Below are 23169 nucleotides of genomic sequence, written 5' to 3'. Positions count from 1 at the left end.
CACCATGTCTTATATATTGATTATTCCTATTTTTTATCTTTCTCAATTTTCTGAATATAAGGTGAATCCTCAGAGTTGTTTTAATTTGCATTTCTCTTAATATTAGTGATTTGGATCAATATTTCATGTAGTTGTTAATATTTTGTTATTCTTTTGAGAACTATTTGTTCATATCCTTTGACCACTTATCTATTGGGGAATGGCTCTAGTCCTTATATATATCTGTCATTTGTGTGTGTGTGTGTGTGTGTGTATGTGTGTGTGTCTATCTCTGTGTGTTTGTGACTGTGTGTCTGTGTGTATATACATCTTGAATTGTTATTAGGTATTTTTCTCTGATTTACATACTAAGTGTATTGATTTTGTTCTTACAAAATTTTTCCATTTAATATAATCAAAATTAATTATCGTCTTTTGTGAGACCACCTATCCATTATTTGGTTAAGTGCTCTCTCCTTAGCCATACCTATAAAGGCTGGCTGCTCTAGGTCTCTTCAATTTTTTTTATACTATTACCTTTAATATTCAACTCATGTATCCATTTTGAGCTTACTGGGGTATATGGTATAAGATCTTGATCTAAATTTAATTTTTGCTAGACTGCTTTCCAGTTTTCCCAGCAATTCTTGTCAAATAGGGAATCCTTTCCCCAGATCTATCAAACACTGAATTATTGAATTTCATTGTTTCTGACTCTTCCTTATCTAGTCTGTTCCATTGATCTACTCTTCTATTTTTTAACCAATATAAAATAGCTTCAATGATTTCTGCTTTATAATATAAATTGAGGTCTGGAGGTGCTATTCCTCCTTCATTACTATTCATTTTCAACATTTCCCTTTTGAGATTTCCCTCTGTCTGGCACTTAAAACTTTTCACAATCTTGCCCCTTCCTGTCTTTCCAGTCATCTTATACCTTACTTCTTTGCCTACACTTTCTGGTACAGTCATACTGGCTGTTCCTCACTTTCTCCTCTATCCATGCCTTTGAACTAGCCCTCTCCTTTGAACTAACACTCTCCCTCTCTCTCTCAGAATCTCTGACTTACTTTGACTTAGTTCAAATACCACCTTCTGCAATAGATTTTTACCCCATTTCTCCCAGCTGCTAATGGCTGCTCCCTCAACGACTACCTTCCATCTACATTTTAAGTATCCAGAATACTGCGTGATAGGTCCTTGAGGGCTAAAATTGTTTCATTTTTGTCCCTGTAGCCTCCACACCTAGAAAAGTGTCTGGTCACAGCAGATACTTAATAAATACATGTTGATTAATTGTAACCTATTTAGAAAATCCCAGAGAAACATCAAAGAGACTAATTATGATAATCACTTCATTAAGGTTATTGTTTTTCAGACATTCAGTCATGTGCGACTGTTCATGAGCCCATGGACCATAGTAAGCCAGGCCTTTCTATCCTCCATTATCTCTCAAAGTCTGTCCAAGTTCATGTTCATTGTTTCCATACTATCTATCTCATCTTCTGCCATCCCCTTTTCCTTTTGCCTTCAGTAAGATAGAAGAATTAAAAAGTGAATTTGCAAACCCCCCAACATTTCTATATTGTACAACAATAGCAACAGGAAATAATAGATGGTGAAATCTCATTTAAAATAACTACACAATGCATAAAATGTCAAGATTCATTCTAGCAAAGTGTACTTGATATTTATGTAAATATAATTACAAAATACCCCTTAAAGAAATGAAAAACAACTAGTTTTCTACTCTTCTTACCCTTCATACTACAATACCTTTCACCTGACAACACCTGTGAATCTACTTCTTCCTTCCTAGGAGGATAACAGGTGAGTCCTCTTTAGATCATCCAACTCCCACCTGTTTAGGAAGAAGTTCAACTCCGCCACTCACCACCCAAGAGTAACCTCATTACATCCTCGGCAGGTGCTACAAATAGTATCATGTCCACTTTACAGATGAGAAAGCTGATTCTCAAAATGATGTCCATTGTCACATAGTCATATATCCTTAGTAGTAAAGATAAAAATCAAGATTTGAACCCAGTCTTCCAATCCAGCATTTGATTCACTTATCAGGCTACCTGAAAATTTTTATTATTCTGAATAATTTAATAGACTCCATTTATTTATTTTATCACCTCCATTATATCATTCATTTCTAGTCATGGTGGTAATTCTTAAAAGCAATAACTTTCTATATTTCATTTTAGGAAATTAAGTAGCAGAAAAGAGCTATAGGGCCAATATGAATCAATAAAAATGAAGATGATTTAAAGGCAACATAAGGGAAAGAACTGTTGTAAATTTTCTAAAAGACAAAACATAAAGTGAATTAATTCTATATATCAGAGAAAAGGAGAGCAGGGAGGAAGGGATGGAGAGAAGTTGGTAAGAGAGTTTTAGGGATAATTAGTAACTGCTTTCTTTTCTACTTTGTGAGGACAGGAAAAATGTTCTTATCTTTATGTCCCTATCATCTAGCACAGTGGCTTTCATGTGCTATTCACTTAACAGGCATTTATTGACTCGAATTGACCATGGTTTTATAGTCTCTGAATTAGGTCCCATCTCTGTTCTACAATTCAACAAGCATTTCAAAGAATAATAGACTGTTGAGAATGGGTAAAGTCCTCAGACGTCATCTAGTCCAGTCTATACCAGAACATTAACTTCATCTAAAAACAACCATAACAAATGATTACACAGCCTTCATTCAAACAAGGATACCTGGTGAAGGGGAACCTATTACCTCCCAATTAAGCCTATTCTACCTTTTGTTGTTGTTGTTCAGTCATGTCTAATTCTCCATGACCCCATTTGGGTTTTCTTGGCAATGATACTGGAACGGCTTGCCATTTCCTTCTCCAGTTCATTTTATAGATGAGGAACTGAAGCAAACAGGGTTAAGTGGCATGCCCAGGGTCACACAGCTATTAAGTGTCTGAGGACAGATTTGAACTCAGATCCTCCTGACTCCAGGGCCAGTGATTGATTCACTATGACATCTACTGCTCCACTTTTGGACACTTGCAACTGTTAGGAAGTTTTTCTTTACATTAACTTTAAATCTCCCTCTGTAACTTAGACTCCTTCTTCCCAGTTCTATAGTCTGGAATAAGCATAAAGCTGGTCTTTCTTCCACATGACAGACATTCAGATACTGAAGGATAACAATGCTTTTCCTAAGTCTCCTATTCTGTAGTTGTTTAGTCCTCTCAGCATTCTGGTCAACGTTAGCTAGGTAAATGTCAAGCTTGTTAATGAGAGATTTTCTGTTGTTTCTTAAATGCATTCCCCCCCAAATAACATGACATCTCTATTGTTATCATTAGGTGAACAAAGAGCTGCTTTGGAAGTCAGCAACTATCACTACCAGTCTTCTCTTCCTCTGACCCTTCATACTACAATATCTTTCATTTGACAGCACCTATAAGTCTACTTCTTCCTTCCTTGGAAGATAAGCAGGTGCTTCTGCTCAGATCATCCAATTCCCACTATTTAGGAAGAAGTTTAACTAGATTTCCCTTGGACAGTAAAGTCTTTCCTTCTTGGCATGACATTCTTTCACTGTCCAATGTCAGGACATACGTCAAGTCTTCTCTCTGCCACTACAGGTCATTTTTTTTAAAATACTGAATCTCCACTTCCAGTTTTTAAAGAACACTTCAAACTTGACATGTGATGAGTCCCCTTGAAAAATATATACCCCAGAAAGACAGCAGACCTGTCTATTGTTGTTTGGTAAAGAAAGTAGCAGAAAGCCCACAGCATCTTAACATGGAGTCACTAACCACTAGAATTTGCTTCTTTTTTTCTAACCCTTAACTCACAAACTCTTATCTGTTGATGTCTGGATCCATATCTCAGTTCTCCAAAACACAAGTAACTTCTTCCTAAAGGGTCTAGCTTTCATCTTACATCTCTTGCTTAGTTTGAGGTGTTTAGTGGTCCTTTTTTTCACTTTTTTCCTCTGTATTGTATTCGTTCACCATCACCCTCCATACAGTCAATTCATATAGATATCTGAAGCTATAGGGAGACATAGGGCTATATTGTTTGTTTTCTTTGTGTTGGTATGTGTATATATGTGTGTTTGTTCTTTTCTTTGATTATATCTTCTATGATTTACTGAGTATCTCTAGTGCTATTATTCTTAAGATATTAGAGTAACACTGGTGGTATTTAGCTTAATTGATATACCTAAGTGTGATTTTTTTTTTCCCTCTTCCTTTTCTTTTGGTTATGTAAGTAAGAATCCAGGCAACATTCTTACAATTCTCACTCTTAGAAGGCAACTAAGTGACACAGTGGATAGCATGCTGGATATAGAATCAGGAAGACCTGAGTTCAAATCCTGCCCCAAGACACATGACACTGGGCAAGCCACTTAACCCCTCCCACCTTCAGTTTTATTACCTGTAAAATGGCAATAGCAGCAGCACCCTCCCTCACAGGGTAGTCATGAGGATCAAATGAGATAATATATGTAAAGAATTCCACAAAACTTAAAGTCCTATATAAATGCTAACCATTATTATTATTACCAATCCTTGTTAAATGCAGTTTACCTCTGACCAGGAGACCATCATGCTTATATTTTAGACCATGGTCCAATAATACAAACCAATTTATATCGGCAGGGCTGGTTCAATATTAGGAAAACTATCAGTATAACTAAACATATCAATAACAATAGCAACAAAAATTATATCATTATATCAATAGATGAGGGAAAAGTCTTTGACAAAATACAATACCCATTCCTATTAAAAACACTAGAAAGCATAGGAATCAATGGAGCCTTTCTTAAAATAATAAGTAGTATCTATCTAAAACCAAGAACAAGCATTATCTGTAATGGGGATAAACTTGAAGCCTTCCCAATAAAATCAGGAGCGAAGCAAGGATGTCCATTATTGTCATATTATTCAATATCATACCAGAAATGGCAGCTATAGCAATAAGGCAAGAAATAGAAAATAAAGAGATAAAAATAGCAAACAAGGAAACAAAACTATCACTTTTTGAAGATGATATGATGTTGTACTTACAGAATCAACTAAAAAACTATTTGAACAATTAACATCTTCGCAAAGTTGTAGGATATAAAATAAACCTACACAAATCATAAGCCTTTCTATATACTACCAACAAAACACAGCAGGAAGAGATGGAAAGAGAAATTCCACTTAAAATAACTGCAGGCAATATAAAATACTTGGGAATCTACTTGCCAAGACAAACCTAGGAACTATATGAACACAAAAATACATTTTATACAAATAAGGATAGATAGAAAGAATTAGAGAACTATGAATTGCTCGTGGGAAGGCCAAGTAAGTATAATAAAAATGACAATTCTACCTAAGTTAATTTACTTATTCAGTGTCATATCAATCAAACTACCAAAGAATTATTTTATAGAGCAAGAAAAAAACAGTAACAAAATTCATCTGGAAGAACAAAAGGTCAAGTATATTAAGGGTTTCAGTGAAAAAAAAAGTATTAAGGATGGTAGCCCAGCAGTTCCAGATTCCAAACTATATTATAAAGGAGTAATCATCAAAACAACCTAATACTGGCTAAAAAATAGAGTGGTGGGTCAGTGGAATAGATCAGGTACACAATAGTGTAATCCAGTGTCTGATAAACCCAAAGATGCAAGCTTTGGGAGTAAGAACTCAATATTTGACAAAAATTGCGGGGAAAACTAGAAAGCAATTTGGCAGAAACTAGTTATAGACCAACATTCATACCATATACCAAGATAAGGTCAAAATGGATAAATGATTTAGGAAAAAAGGGTGCTAAGTAAATTGGGGAAGCATGGGAAAAATGTACCTCTCAGATCTATGGAAAGGAGAAGAGTTTATGACCAAACAAGAGATAGAGAGGATCATAAAAAGTAAAATAATTTTGATTACATGAAATTAAAAAGCTTTCACATAAACAAAACTAATGTAGCCAAAATTAGAAGTACAACAGGAAACTGGGGTAAGGGGAGGAGAGAGAATTTTACAGTAAGTTTCTCTGATAAAGGCCTTATTTCTCAAATATATATGGATCTGAATAAAATGTATAAAACTAAGAGCTATTCCATAGTTGAGAAATGGTCACAGGATATGAACAGACATTTTCAGAAGAAGAAATCAAAGCTATCAATAGTCACATTTAAAAAGGCTCTAAATTGGTTAGTGAAATGCAAATTAAAACAACTCTGAGATACCACCTTATACCTATCAGATTGGCTAATATGACAAAAAAGGGAAATGACAAATACTGGAGGGAATGTGGAAAATTTGGGATACTAATGCACTGTTCGGTGAAGTTGTGAACAAGTAAAACCTTTCTAGAGAACAATTTGGAACTATGCCCAAAGGGCTATATAACTATGTATACCCTTTGACCCAGCAATACCACTACTACATCTATATCTCAAAGAGATCAAATAAAAGGAAAAAGGACCTATGTGTACAAAAAATATTTATAGCAGCTCTTTTTTGTGGTGGCAAAGAATTGGAAACTGAGGAAATGCCTATCAATTGAGGAATGGCTGAACAAGTTGTGGGAATGTAAGGGAATACTATTGTGCTATGAGAAATGATGTCAGGTAGATTTCATAAAAACCTGGGAAGACTTAAATGAACTCATGCAAACTGAAGTGAGAAGAATTAGAACATTGTACTCTGTAACAGCAATTTTGTAATGATGATCAACTGTGAATGACTCAGCTATTCTAATAGATACAATGATCCAAGACCATTCCAAAAGAATTATGATGAAAAATGCTATCCAACTTCAGAGACAGAACTGATGAACTCTGAATGCAGACTGAAGCATACTTTTTATGTTATTTTTATTATTTTATTTTATTTGTGTTTTATTTTGCAACATGGCTAATATGGAAACATGTTTTGCATGACTTGACAAGCATAATTGACTTGCCTTCTCAAGGAGAGAGGGAGCAAATTTGGAACTCAAATTTTTTTTAAAATGATTGTTAAAATTTTTTCCATGTAATTGGGAAATATTTAATGAAACAAATAAACTTTTTAAGAAAGTCATTATTGGGGGCAGCTAGGTAGGGCAGTGGATAGAGCACCAGCCCTGAAGTCAGGAGGACCTGAGTTCAAATCCAGTCTCAGACCAAACACTTGACACGAACTAGCTGTGTGACCTTGGGCAAGTCACTTAACCCTGATTGCCTCACTAAAAAAAAAAGTCATTATTATTATGAAAATCTTCAGTTCAATTCAATTCAATAAATATTAAGCAACTACACTGTGTCTTAGAGATATAAAGATAAAAATGAAACAGTCTTTGCTCTTAGGGAGCTTATATTCTATCAGAGTAATAAATAAGTAAATAGAAAACAATCTGAGGAGAGAGAGAGAGCACTACTAACCAAGGGCTTCAGTTTGTCCCTGATGTCTCCCACCTAAGTTGAACATTAAAGGAAGCTAGGGATCCTAAAAAGCAGATGTAAAAGGGGAGTGAATTCTTAGAAGGAGGGTATCCTGTGTAAAGGGACTGAAATGGTAGAGGGAAAAGTCAATTTCAGGAAAGAGCAAAGTAGGCCAATTTACCTGGAAGGCAAAGTTAAAGGGAATACTATGAAATGTCTAGAAAAGCTGGTGAAATTTGAACCGTGAAGGCCTTTCTATGCCAGGCTACCTAATTTGTATTTTATCCTAGAGGCAACATGGAGTTGCTGAATTTTTCTGAGCCGAAGACTGACAGGGTTAGACCTTTCTTGCCTTAGACTTCATAATCCTTATCTATGCTTTCTAGATTGTTTCTGGCAACCTCATTTGCACCCACATGAATCACCAGAAGTGTGTAGTAGTCATCAGGTTTGACAAGTCTTTGGAGATTCTCCACCACACCCTGGATACATGCCCTGGGAAGACAGCTGATCTTTCTACTGTTATTATCACATCAACACTTCACTACCTCTCAGCAGGGCTTCATCAAGCACCACTACTCATCTCTTCTTCTGCTGACCATTACTGGGTAATCTTCCACCTAATGGAATCTGTGAAGCCACATCATAAGCAGCAGTTTCTGTCTCTAATTATCTATTCTTCTAAACAAGGCCCTGTATTATTTACCTTAAAGTGTTCACTGGTCATTCTTACTTTTCTCTGTCAAGTTCTTCCTTCCATCTCTCCTTACACAGGTCAAGATTTTCCTCTAACTCTTTGGCTCTTCTTATTTTTTTCATATTTATACTCTTCTATTTTTGTTTGTTTGTTTTTAAGGAATACCATGACCACAGAAAAGACTGACTGGCTATAGCAGAAAGACAAATATCATTAATTGGTCCCAGGTTTCTATACCTACTAGAAATGAGATTCTTAGACTTTGTCTTTCTTCCTAATAGCTCCTCTGGCTAACTTCTCTAAAGAGCTCTTCTCATCTCATTAACACTTTCTCATTTTCCTAACATCTCAACAGTCATATGTAGTTTCTTCTTTAATGTTTCCTCTCCCTCAATTTCTTCTTCTTCTTCTCAGTAAGACATCTACTATGATAGTCATCTACAAAGATAGCCTTTGCCCTTTAGGAGCTCACAAGGTAATCAGGAAAGAAAACACATAGAAGAAAGTTAAAAAATGGGGGAGTGGGAAGAGGGTACCTTGTGTGAGACCATGATAAGTCCAGAGGAGTGTAGCCAGGTTAGAAATGATGAAATGGCTACCCTGAGCACCATCCTTAGATGGATGATCTTGGAAGAGCTCTACAATGCCCTCCATTCACCTCATCCAAGAAAAAGGAGGAAGGTGTCCCAGGAATACTGGGGAATACTGAGAAAGTTAAGTTTCAGAGTTAATATGATTTTGCAGGATATAGTCTTAAGCTTTAGTCTTGTTTCCTCTCTTTCAACTTTTCCCTAGATCCCTCAACATTTCTCTCCTCAGATTAAATCTCTTTATACAATTCCAATATTCTTATTCCCAATCACTTTTCTTTCCTTCTCCTGATGCTTCTCCTACTCAATATTTTCCCACCAAAGCTGATGTTGTAATGGAACTCTCTTCTTCTTGTTCATGGCTCTCCTGACTAATTATCATGGGAAATTTCATATTGGTTGTCCAGGGGTTCAGTAGCTGGGGGCTGTTGAGGAAGGTTTTATTTATTTATGGATCCCCACACACACACTTTTTTCTTGCAATATGACACTAGCCTACTTGAGTGTCTTCTAAGTGATGACCACTTACTATGTTTGAGACTCTGTGATAGCAACTGGAGTAAAGAAAAGGATATAAACAAAAATAAAGTATGATTCCTGACCTCAAGGATATTACAATATTTTAGAGAATATAAGCCAGATACATAAATAACTTGAACATAAAATAGAATGTGAAATGTTTGTGATATGCAAAATGCTATTTGGGTTCTGAGCAAGAAAGAATAATTTCTTACTTGGGAAAATCAAGGAAAGCTTCACAGAGGAAGAAGAATTTGAAGTGGATCTTGAAGGATAGTAGTATTTCAAAATATGGAGATACAAAGGATGGCATTCTAGGCAGAGGATATAGCACAAGCAAAGTCATGGAGGTGATTAAACATAGAATATGTTGGTTGTTGTGGTTGTTTTTGGCAGTGGGGAAGTCCATACCTATAATTTTGATAGTATAGAAAATTACTAATACCACTGCAGATTGGCAACTGTCACAAAAAAAGTGCTAAAGAATTGCCTGGGGGCATCAAGATGCTAAACAACCAGGGAGAATGTGTGTTAAAGGTGAGTCTTGAAACCAGGACCTTCTAACCTCAGTGCTGACTCTCTATCCATTATGCCATTTCTTCTTGGCCATGCTAGGGGTGAAGGGTATGGGGAGAGAGGAATATAACAACATTTACATTTATGGAATGTTAGTCAATTTAGGTTGGACTGCTATGTTAATATTTCCCTATAGTCTAACAAAGAGGTTTTTTTCAGCCTGTCTCCTCCATTAGATATAAAATTATAATAAGAGGGGGAGCAGTTTTTAAATCTAATCTAGAAGGGAAAGCAAATTTTTAACACATTTGCTGTTGTTAACTCCTGATAGCCCATCAGGCTCATCAATTTGAGGTCATTTGGATTCTAGAATTACAAATTTCTTTCTCCAGAAAACTTGGAAAGAAGCCAACCAACAATATCTCAGGATAAATTGAATCTAGGTAATTAGAAGGACACAAGCAACCTTTATGTACAGCAATTAGTTTTGCACCAACTAATGGGACCAAAGGCTTCTCCAGTTCTCAGGTGAATAGCTATTAACACTTAAAGCAGCTTCAGTTAACTATGGGCTGGAGGGCAAACAGGCTAGGGGGTCCTCAGTGGAAGCACTGCCAAATACAAGTACAGAGGGTGACAGCTGGTGATCTGCAGTGATCAACCAGGCTCCCAGTTTGCCATAACATAATAAATGAATTGTCATCTGAACAACAACACGATAAAGCCCACCTTCGGTATTTATGCAAGATGTACCTTCTGGAAATGATATGCTCTATATACTAGGAAATATTGCATGAAGGTAATGAAAGCCACAGGAGGCCGAGAGGAATTTTTTTTTATGAACGAACTGAGTTTCATGTTCATATTGGTTAAGAGTGATTCTGACTGACATTCAGGTCGACATTTGCAAAGACATGTTTTGAGAAGAGAGGCTTGAAAAAACTGTGAAACTGGCAATTGTTAAGAATCCATAGGATTCTTGATTTTGAGTTGAAGGTAACCCAGAACCCATCTAGTCCAAATTGTCATTTTACAGGTGAGAAAATGAAGTCCATGGAGGTTAAGCAAATTGTCCAAGGCTACCCAAATATTATCAGAGTTGGGATTTAAACCCAGGTCCTTTGACTACAGAGCCAAAGCTCTTTCCGCTGTACAATGCTAATTACTAAAGGTGACCCTTTTTAAAGTCTGATACTTTGATGGATCTATGATTTCACTTATGGGAGTACTCTCCCTACCAATTTATATCAAAGCTCATTCATGCCTTCTCATCTTGTGTAATTGTTGTCCATGTCCTTCCATAAATAGAATAAAGAGCTTCTAGGGTTTCTAACCTGGATTCTGTGAATTTTTATTTTAAAATAATTTTGATAACTATTCAATACAGTTATTTTATAACTATTTCAATTAATTTTAACCTAACTTAAAATTTCGGTAAGACTTTCAGGGCACCTTGTACAATTTTAATTTTATCACTTTTTTTCTATTTTTATCTATCAGTATTCTTGAGGTGATTTGACTTAATCAACACAAAGATTTCCACAAGCTACTTTTACCCACCACTGATTTTTTTATTTATTTTTTACTCTTCTATGAAGGAGTACTCTTTGTAACCTTCTGTGATTCCCTTAAAGATGAGCCTACACTCCAAAATGTTGTTCCTTTTGGCTATCATGTTCTTCTTGGCCAAGTAAACATATTTGTTAGCTGAGGCAGTTTGAGGATCCTTTTGGTCGTTATTATGGTGATTCTTATAACAATTAATTGTGTCTAAGAAATGGTAAAAATAGGTATCTTTAATTTTATTCATTTTTCAAAGTCATATTGTTAAAATAGATCTGTTTGGAGGTATCATAATTGCATGCAGTATATCCATATTCATTTTGCCTTCCAATTTGGTGTTGATATTGACAGTTTATCTAAATAGTTAATAATCTGATTGCACAAAGACAGATAATTCTTAAATGTCTGCTAGAAAAGTAACTAGTCATTTCCTGCCTGTTGAGGTACAAACAGATTCACTGTCTTGTGATATAGTCATGTCCGTGCCTATCATGTCCATAACCTTCAGTTCTCATTCTTAAACAATTCAATAATGGTGAATAAGAATAAAGTTATGGAGTAATTAATAAGCCTCTTTCATTTCTTTCCCCAGAATCTGCTGTGTCTGAAGTCAGCAAAAAACATGATATGTGTAGACTTGATTTAGAGTATAAGGTCAAGCAATTTATAGAATTTCTCCATTTCTTCATCTTCTACAGCTGGTAAATAATGGCACATAAGCTATAATTACTATGAGCACTCCAAACAAGATGACCGAGTATCTCATGAAATGATATTTCTTGTTGTCTTTGGGCACAAAGAGGAAACCAACTTCACCAAACTGTTTATTCATGTCTCCAAGGTAAATGTGTAAGTAACCCCATTCCCAGTAGCAGGAAGTTCATTATGACTTCTGGTTTCACTTCTAGGAAATAACAATAATAATGTGGTCTAGATCATTCTCAACTATTCGGGCACTGGAAAAAAGATTTACTATTTGGAGTTTAAAAACTTAAATTATCATATAAAGTTCTCATGGATTTATTGCTCATTTCTATACCCTTTGGCCCAGCAATACCACTACTAGGTCTATTTCCAAAGATGATTAAGGAAAAAGGAAAAGAACCTATATGTTCTAAAATGTTCATAGAAACTCTCTTTGTGGTGCAAAGAACTGGAAATTATAGGGTTGCCCATAAATTAGGGAATGGCTGAACCAAGTTGTGGTATATGATTATGATGAAATACTTCTGTGATATAAGAAATAAATGTGCTCAATGATCTTAGAAAAACATAAGACATACAAAATAATGAAGAGTGAAATGAGCAGAACCAAGAGAATATTGTATGCAGTAAGAACAATATTGTTTCAAGAATTATTTTGAGTGAATAAGTTATTTAACTATTATAAATATCCAAATTAACTCTAAATGACATATGAAGATGCTGTCTGCATACAGAGAAAGAACTCATAAGTATGATAAAAAAAAATCTATAGAATAATTACATATACATATATATATATATATATATATATACACACACACACCTATTTGTGTCTAATGGTAGCCATCTAGGGTGGGGAGAGGGGGTAGGGAAGAAAAGAAAAAGAAAAAATATTTACACAATAATTTTGTTGTATATTTGAAAGGAATAGCAAGTTGTGCGTAGTAGATTTGCATTTTCATGTACAATCATCTTTTTTATTGTACTATGTTATGGAAATGCTTGTTTTATTCCATAAATTAAAAACAAAATAATTTTTAAAAATATTTTTAAATATTCATTTCTATGTGGATGAATCAGATTTATATTTTCATGCACAGTCTCTCTCTCTTTCTTGAGTTCCTATTAGACATTTAAAACTGGATGTCCCATAGACATTCCAAATGCAATGTATCAAAAATAGAACTCTTTATCTTTCTCCCATTACTTAACCCCTGATGAACTTTCCTATTTGAGATTTCCTATTGAGATCACTACAATCCTTCTAGTTTCACTAGTTCTCAGCCTTCACCCTATCCTCAACTCTTCAACTCTCCATTAGACAATGGTAGTCACAATTTACATAATGGGAACTCTTCCTGTGTTCCAGGCACCTTGCTAGGCTCTGGGGATACAGAGACAAAAATGAAATATTCTCTTCTCTTAAAGAGTTTATATTCCACCTATGCAGGGAGTGAAAGGTTCTAAGTATCACTTAAGTTTTTAGATCATATATCAATCAATTAATAATTATTTGTTCACAGAATTTTTAGACCATATGTCAATCAATGAACAATAATTTTTATACAATTTAGACTGTAGATAAATAGATTAATAAAATAAATCAATAAATGAATAACAATTGTTCACAAAATTTAGACCATGTATTAATCAGTGCACAATTTATAGCAATAGTTCAATTAACAATAATAATTGTTCACTGATTGATATGTGGTCCAAAAATTATGGGGTGTGTAGCACTTTCACTCCCTTTACTGACACATATTATTTATATGGAGATGGAAGGGATATAGCATTTCCAGTCAGTATAAAAGTTTTCCATGTATATGCCAGCAAATATCTAAAAAAAGTACAAAATCCAAAAATGATCAGAATATTCAAAGAAGTAATAAACTGCTTCAGACATTGAGAGTGTAGGGAAGCAAGTGTAAACTCAGATAAACATCACAAAAATCTGCTAATGCTCTAACCAGCAACTCATGAGGGGTAAATAAACCCTGTCTTGCTCTGTTTCCAGGAGTCCAGAAACCTGGAGTGCTCTGGCAAGGAAATTCCATGGGTTTAGAAGCTCATTACACTCTGATTGCAGATGCTCCCCAGGACATGGAAGCCAAAATGCTCTGACCGTCATGCTCCAGTGGGACTGGAATTCCTCAGTAACATGAGAAGGTGCTGTGGTGAGGCCTGAAGATTGTAATATTTTCAACTAAGATGATCCAGTAAAGCCTAAAACCTACCAGCATTCGGTGTGCAAACATACTAGCAGAGGTTGAATCCAGTGGCAAAAGGGCCAAGGAAATAGAGGCCAAACAGGACTTGACCCATCCCATCCAAGAATGTGGAAAGCAATTGAGTCTGGCCCTGGTAACAAAATCCCAAATCAAGAAATAAAGCTGCCAATGTGAGTAAACAGAAGACACCAAATATGAAGAAAGAGATGCGCAAGAGGTAAGCCCAGAAAAAGAAACTCCACAACAAGTATATATAGATCCTCAAGAAAAATGTTGCTGCACCACAAGGACTTCAAAATAACCTAGAAAAGAGTAAAGAATCAGACAAATAAATAGAATAAGGGCTCTAGAGAAAAATATGGAAGGCAAATAAATAGCTTAAAACAGAAAATGTTTTCACTTTCCCCATGTATCAGATTCTGAAAATTGGAATGGAAAAAACAGAACCCAGTGACTACAGGAAACAAGAAATGTTAGAGGGAGAAAATATTGGAAAAAAGAGAAAATTGTAAAGTATCTACTATAGCAAAAGACTAACCTAGAAAACAAGTTAAGGAGAGATAATTTGAAAATTATCAAACATTTTTTAATCATCCAACCAAAAAACCTAGATACTACATTCCAAAAAAGCATAAAGCAAAATTGTTCAGGTCTATTAAAATCAGAAGACAAAGTGAAAATAGAAAGAACCCACCAATTACCTCCTAAAGAAATTCTAAATTGAAAATTCTCAAGAATTTCATAGCCTTGGGGCAGGTAGGTAGAGCAGAGGATAGAGCATTAGCCCTGGAGTCAGGAGGACCTGAGACACTTTCTTTTTCATTCAGCCCACTTTGTATAAAGAAGATGGCAAAAATGAAGGAATGCAATCAACTCTGGTAATCTATAACCACAATTGCATTTCTACTCCACTGTCCTTATTTTTAAATTGCCCAGATACCAATCACTGGTTCTTAAACTTTCATTATCCCTGTTTAATCCTCTCCTTATGATTGACCCTCCAAAGTTGAAATCTGTTTTGCTTTTGAGTATTCTCTCCTTGTATCTAGCCTCCCTCTTATTACTGCTTCACCCTTCTCACTGTTCTCACTTGTTTTCCTATTGAGTTAATGTCTCCTTCTATGTGTGTATGGGTGTATGCGTCTCAGACACTTGACACTTATTAGCTGTGTGACCCTGAGCATGTCACTTAACCCCATTGCCTAGCCAAAAAAAAAAAAAAAGAATTACACAGCCAAAATCCAGAGCTTATAAAATGATGAAAAATAAAATATCACTACAAGTAGTCAAAAAGAATGCAAGTATCTGGGTACCATAGTCATCACACAAGACTTGTCATAACCTCTATACAAAAGAGAAAATCTTGGAATAAGATTTTCAAAAAGGTAAAGAAATACTCCAATACAGTACTGTGGGTAATCATACAGGGGTGCAAAAAAAGGCATCTTTAAAAATAATTTTAAAATTATTTAAAATGGTTTTGTAATAGTAATTTAAAAATAAGGACAGTGGAGTAGAAACACAATTTCAGCTATAGATTACCAGAGTTGATTGCATTCCTTCATTTTTGCCATCTTCTTTATACAAAGTGGGCTGGATGACAAGAAAGGAAAAAGCATAAGATGGCATGATGTTGGAAAAAAATAATTGATGAAAATAATAGAACATGAATGGAATGAACTCACCTATAAAATGAAAGAGGAAAGGAGAATGGATTAGAAGGAAGAATCCAACAGTATAAAAGATAAAAATTCTAAAAGAGTTAAAATGAAAGGCTAGAATGGAATTTACTATGCTTTAGGCCAAAGGTGGGGAACCTGCAGCCTCCAGGTTTTAGGCAAACTAAAAAAAAATAGGAGTAATATTTATAAATCCATCTTGAAAATCAACCAATACTCTTTTTAAAAGTTTGGAATGCCCTAACTTTTCATCCTGATATCCTGCTAAAATACCAGTTCTCTTTCAGGGATATGTAAAAGCATTGGGGATGTTTATGATTACTGGTTTATAATTTCTTCTAATTCAATAAAAAAGTATTCTCAGTTCAAAAAATAGCCACAGAAAAGTCACTTTAATATGTCCTACTTCTTTTACTTAGTTATACAAATGTAAATATGACTCTAGGGGCGGTTAGGTGGCGCAATGGATAGAGCACTGGCACTGGAGTCAGGAGGACCTGAGTTTAAATCTGGCCTCAGACACTTGACACTTACTAGCTGTGTGACCCTGGGCAAGTCACTGAACCCCATTGCCTAGCCAAATATACGTACATACATACATACATATATATGTATATATATATATATATATATATATATGTATGATTCTAACAACAGCTTAAAATGTGAAACCGTAACTAAATTCAAATTAGAATTATAGACATTTGAAAGCTACAAATGTTAGATTTCATTTGTCATGTTTATCCATCATTAAAAAGTTAACTCCTACTTTGTTTTGTCTCAGGATGGGTATAGTACTGATAATGTAACAGATGAGTTAAATTTCATAATTGACAAAAATAAGTTTAAAGTACACTGACTTGAAAAGCACTTTATATGTAAAGAGTAGTATGTCATATTGAAAAATGTTGGAATAAGAGTCAGGACACCTGGGGTTAAATACTATTTCTGATTCTTAGTAACTCTGTGACCATGAGCAAGACACTTAACTACACCAAACCTCAGTTTCTGCCTCTGTAAAATGGGAATAACACTTTTCTCATATAGGTGTTGTGAAAATCAGATACTTTATGAACCTTAACAGCATGGCAAAAATATCAGTTCCTAATATTATAAATATTTGATCACTGATTATTCCATATTTTTATTCTATTATTTTAAATTTGCCAGGCTTATTTTTTCTATTCATAAGTCACCATAAAATAAAGGCTCTCTTTAATGGATGAGGGGGAAAAAAAGAAATACTGAATTTGTTGCTATGCATATCCTTTACAATAGCTCAAAATACTGACTATTGTCTTATTGACAAAAATTGAAAGTCTGAAATTTTCAGCCCCATGAATAAGATAACCTTCCATTATCATATAGCCTATTTGGATCATTTTCAATTCATATAATGAAAATATGTGAGATCACTAAGATTTATTTGGGCAGACTTGGCAGCTTTTCCATGTATATGTACTTGAGCAATGAGATGCACTTTGGATTTAGGGCTTGCTCTCTAAAAATAAATGATTGCTTTAATCTGGGTAAGTGTGTGTGAGTAGAGGAAACATGAATAAGGTGTGACTCTTTCAGTTAGAAGTCTGATTTACACAATGTCGTGCTACAGTTAAAGGTCTAGTCAGGTATAATCTCTTCTCTAAAATTTCATTTGATGCCCATAAGAAGAGAGACCTAGAAAATATGTCTTTGGTTAATTAAGAGGAGGCAGGAGTCAAGTTGAATGCATACCCTTGGTGCTCTGAGTTCATAAGATATCAAAACCATTTCCAAAATAAGTGACTCCTCTTTAATTAAGCTAAGCAGCTAGCTAAGGCATGTGGGTGGGGTAAAGCAGTATCCTTGAGAACTAGAAAAATGCAATCGGCAACTTTTGGTAATTTTTGGAATCTCCAGGAGCAAAGTTCAAAACCAAGATAATTTTAGAATGACCCACACTAATTAAAGATCATAAGATCTTAGATTTAGAGATGAAAGAGATTTTAGAGGCCACCTGTCCCCACCTTCTCACCTTATAGATGGGAAAGTTGAGACCTAGAAAGGTTAAGTGACATGCAAAGTTATTCGAGTATTGACTATGTCAGGATTTCAATCCAAGTCCCCTCCTTCTAAATCTCTGTACAACTCTGCCTCACTGTGATGACAAATACCTCTCTGACTATGGTAAGACCAGTCAACTTTTTTTAATTCACTGCTAAAATGTTAAGTTTTGTTGGAAAAAAAAAAACAAACTCACCTTAAACTGACAAAAAGAAGCCTGTATCTGGGGTTGCTTAGGGCAACCTAGCAAACATAAACTAGGCCAAAGCCTTGGCAGTAACAGACTAGGTCATCTCTGGTCACCAGGTGTCATGATTTGGTGGGCCTTTCCTCATAAATTTTAATGTTTTAAAAGAATAGTATGTTATCTAACTGGAAAAAAAATAAACTTTTAAACAATATGACAACTATAAAATAAAAAGTAGGCTTGTTCTATTATTTTATATATGAGTTGTCAACTTTTAAAATGATATTTTAAGACTAAAAAAAACAAATTTCTTAAACCAATTCACTTTTATTTTTAGAACATAACAAGGAAATATAATGCTGTTTAAAAGAGAAAAAAATACTAGCTCCAGAAAATATAAACTTTGTGTAAATTGGATTTAATTGGATTAAACTATAGGCATAGCCTGCCTAACATTTTTTAGAATACAACTTTAGATAAAACAATGTTGTGGAGACAGTTAATTGATCCTCTGGAACTTACCTTGACATGGAGAATCACATCACTTCTCTGGAACCCAGTTTTCCCATCTGGAAAATCAGGGTGCAGGACTAAGTGATATTGTCCCTTCCTGGTCAAATTCACCTTATGATGGGGGTCTGCCTGTTTAACAACTATAAAAGCAAAGAAAAGAAATTTGAGGAAAGATGATCATCATTCAATTGAATTTTAAGACACTTAGCAAAATAAGGCATTCCCTCTTCACTATCCCCAAATAACATGCAAATAGTACTTTTACATATAGCAATAAGAGACAACAACTTGCAGGAATAGAATAGACACAACAGGAGAATGAAACATCCAGCCATAGATACAAAACCCAAGATTGAGGCTTGTGCAAGAAGTCCTAGAAACAAAAGATAGTAAGTAAAAGTAATAAATAACATGAAGTACGGAACAAATATGAATGTCACTGAGATATAGGTGCTTTGGAAAGAGAACAGTTAAATCTAAACCCTTAGTCCGGTGTTATTATTTTTTTGAGGCAATCAAAGTTAGGTGACTTGCCCAGGGTCATGCAGCTAGTAAATGTCTGAGGCCACATTTGAACTCAGGTGCTCCTGACTTCTTGGCTGGCACTCTATCCACTGTACTACCTAGCTGTCCCTCAGTATTATTTCAAGTTATATTAGGTTATATTATATTGTATTATGTTATTTTGCATTGTGTTTCATCATGTTATATGTCATATTATACTATGCAATACTAGATTGTTTTATTATATATTATGTTATAATTATAAGTATTATATATGTGCATATATATAATGAATGACACTCAAATCTAAAGTATGTTCCACCCAATCAAAAAACTATAAAAACAGAAGAAAACAGGATGCTGTAAAGATTACTAAAAGATTCTGAAAGTACTTTGAATTAATAACAGGAATAAATAGGCAAAGCTTTATGCTAGTCACTGCAGATGCAAAGACAAAAAGAAGAAATTGTCCCTGCCTTCACAGAATTTATTTTCTACTGGGTAATAATAATATGGAAATGATTTTAAGTACATTCTGAATACTGACTCGACCAACATAATTTCTCAGTGATGTCACAAAGACATATCTACATTCTATGATAATATCTCCTCATGTCTAATGGTTACTGGGGAGAGCACAGAAGGCCATAGCTGTGTTTACTAATTAGAAAGCATCTTTTGCTTTGATACCCTATATCATGTTGCGACACAGCAGCCAGGACACCAAGGTGAGAGTGAAACAAAAGTAAGAGAAGTGAACATATTTACAGAAGCCTCTAAAGTTTACACAATGTTCTAGCCACCACTGCCCTGTGAGATGTGGAGTGTAAATATTATTCTCCGTTTTCCAGATGACTGAACTAGGATCCAGTGAAATAGTGTTCTCTGACCATAGTCATATAAATGGTAGAGATCAAACTTGAACCTAGGAATTTTGACTTCAAAACTAGACTTCTTTCCATTATACAATGGTCAGCAGAGAACATTGCCAGAATCTTTTTTTTTTTTTTAAGTCAGCAACCTCCATGCCAATATGACTTCAAGTTGCTAACACCTTCACTTTTGATGTGGAGGAACCTGAGGCACACATATATCAGTTTAGGAATTTGGCATTTAACCTCATCATTATGTATGGATCAAGTTGTCAACACTCAACAAGGAAGACCCAATGGGAAGTCAAGGGAGTCACATTTTTCTGCAATAGAACAAAATGACCAAAAAGACTAATATGTAATTACAACTCTTAAGGGCAAAGTAGGGACAGCTAGGTGGCTCAGTGGATAGAATGCCTGGCCTGGAGTCAGGAAGATTTATCTCCCTGAGTTCAAATCTGGCCTTAGACACTTACTAGTTGTGTGACCCTGCACAAGTCCCTTAACCTCATGTATAAAACAAGCTGGAGAAGGAAATGGCAAACCACTCCAGTATCTCTGCCAAGAAAATCCCAAAAGGGGTCATGAAGAGTCAGACATGACTTAATAACAAAGGCAAAGTATTCCTTTCATCAACTCAACAAATATTCTTATCAAACATTCTACTAAACTAATTAGAAGGAGGTGCTAGATGTCAGGTACAAAAAGGCGAAAAACTAGTCTCTGCCCTTGAAGAACTTGTACTCATCTGGAAGAATACAACAATAAACAAATAAGTTTAGGAAGGACCATTTGAAGAGGGAGAAGTGATCACTACAGGTGCAGGAGTCAAGCCTTATGGGAAACTAGGAATTTAAACAGGGTAGAGTTGAAGAGGCAGTGAATTCAATTCACAAGGTCAATCTATGCAAAGACTCAAAGGTGGGAATTGTTGAACAAGTAGGCCAGTTTAGTGAGGACATAGACAACAAAAAGGGAGTGATGGATAATAAGCCAGGAAAGGTAGGCTGAAGACAGATTTTGAAGTGCTTTAAATACCCAGCTGAGGAATTTGTATGTCATGCTAGAAACAATGGGAGCCACTGAAGTTTCTTGAGTGGAGGATCATATGGTTCATGATCATATTTGCTTTAGAAAAAAAAATAGTTATATGGAGAATCTATTAGAGAAAAGAAAAACTAGATGCCAGGAATTTTTGAATCTCTTCCTTCATAGGAAGATTAGAGCTATGCACACATGAGTGGGGCAGAAGAGAAATTTTTAGGAAGGGCACAGAAATGATGCTGTAATCTGAAGTATTCAGAAATAGAGTGAAGGGTAAACAGTCCTTTAACACCAAGCAGATATAACCTAGAAAGCCAAGCACCAATCTGAGATTTTGTCATCAGGTTATGATTCAGAATGATTGACAAAAGCAAATCACCATTTTAACCAGGGTCTGTGTGGGAGGTTAGAATATGCTTTTTAAAAGAACAAAGAGAAAAAGAAAAGAGAGTTAATGAAACATTTATAGAATACATAGAAAAAAAACAAGCAGAAGGAAGCTCTGAAAGAGACAAATGATCAGGGCAGTGCTGGAATGACAGTGCTGAATTTATTGTATACTTTAAAGAGAAAACAAGCTATACATAATTAAGATTCAAGGTTTCATATGTAATTTTTCTGTTCTTTGTATACTGAAATGTTCATATTTGTTGATGACTATCAAGTTCATAACAAAAAATGGGGAAAATAAAAATAAAATTCTGATTAGCTCTCTGGGGGGAAAGGAAGAAAGCTGGTTGGTTTTCATGTTGGCTCTAAAAAAACATCTTTAATTTTTAACGTTTTCTTAATTTAATTTAATTCAACAAACATTTATTAAGTAATTAAACTGTGCCAGGCCCCTTCCTACATCCTAAGAAAGTTAAAAAAAAAAAACAATTATTCTTGCTCTCAAGGACTCACATTCTGCTCCTCAAGCTTAAGTGTTTTTTAATAAAATGATAGATACTTAATAGGTGCTTAATAAATACATGTTGATTTATTAAAAGGCATATTTTTATACAAATGAAGTACCACTGGATTGAATATCAGACAGAACAAACACTTTACAATTGGAGCAGCATAACAGTATCACCACCATCCAGAAGCAATATGTCTAAATTGCAGGGGCAACATTTCAAGAGCTCAATGAACCCCTTATAGATCAAAACTACAAAAATAGTCACCAAGAATATATGGAAACCCCTAATACAAAAGTAAAGAAAAAAAGTTCTTCTGTGGATATATTTAAACATAAATTAATTTAGGAAAAGAGAAAATATGGATTTGAATTCAAATGAAAAAGACTCATTTGGAGCTGAAAGATCTGGGTTCAAATTTCAGTTCTGCTATTTAATACTTGTGTGACATTGAACAAGTGATTTAGTCCCTCTGGGCCTCAGCTTTCTCATACGTAAAATATAGGGTTAGACTAGATGACCTTTTTCTAGTCTAGTTTTCTTCTAGTTTTAAATCCCATAATCCTTTGAGTCTGTTAACTGATTATTTGATTAAATGTAATTCAACAGACATTTAAGTGCTTACAATATGAAAGATTACATTATGAGCAGCTAGGTGGCACAGTGGAGAGAGCACTGGGCCTGAAGTCAGGAAGACCCATCTTTGTGAGTTTGAATCTGGCCTCAGACACTTACTAGCTATGTGACCCTGGGCAAGTCACTTAACCCTATTTGCCTCAGTCCCCTCATATGTAAAATGAGAAGGAAATGGCAACCACTCCAGTATCTTTGCCAAGAAAACCGCAAAAGGTGTCATAAAAAGTTGGACATGATTAAATAACAATGTATATATATGGAAGCCCATATTTTAATGACTTCATGTGCTTCAAAAGGTACTTCTTCTTAGTCATGTGATTTGAACACCCTACACCCTCTTGAGCCCTCAGTTTTCTTGATCTATAAAAAAGGGATATATTAACTAACATGCTTCAAAACAAAGAATGAGAACAGATAATCTCTTGACGTATTCTTTCATCCATTCAAAAAAGTATTTTTTAGTGCCTACTACATTCCAAACTCTTTGCTAAGCTCTGGGGATACAGACCAAAAGAAAAGAAGAAAGAAAAAAAGGAAAGAGAGAGAGAGAGAGAGAGAGAGAGAGAGAGAGAGAGAGAGAGAGA

General features: G+C 35.0%; 1 long non-coding RNA gene across 1 annotated transcript in view; it reads right to left on the bottom strand.

Moving 5' to 3' along the window:
- Positions 1–23169, bottom strand: part of LOC114047154 — a 186682-nt gene that overhangs the window by 33420 nt on the left and 130093 nt on the right. The window contains exon 3 of the long non-coding RNA XR_003569582.1: positions 18640–18770. This is a non-coding gene — a long non-coding RNA (uncharacterized LOC114047154). The remainder of the gene's footprint in view (positions 1–18639; positions 18771–23169) is intronic.

This window comes from Vombatus ursinus, unplaced genomic scaffold, assembly GCF_900497805.2.
Source record: "Vombatus ursinus unplaced genomic scaffold, bare-nosed wombat genome assembly UNPS02001419.1, whole genome shotgun sequence".
Classification (NCBI taxonomy): Eukaryota; Metazoa; Chordata; class Mammalia; order Diprotodontia; family Vombatidae; genus Vombatus; species Vombatus ursinus.
The sequence above is the reverse complement of the archived record's forward strand: the minus strand, read 5'-3'. Positions and strand labels throughout refer to the sequence as shown.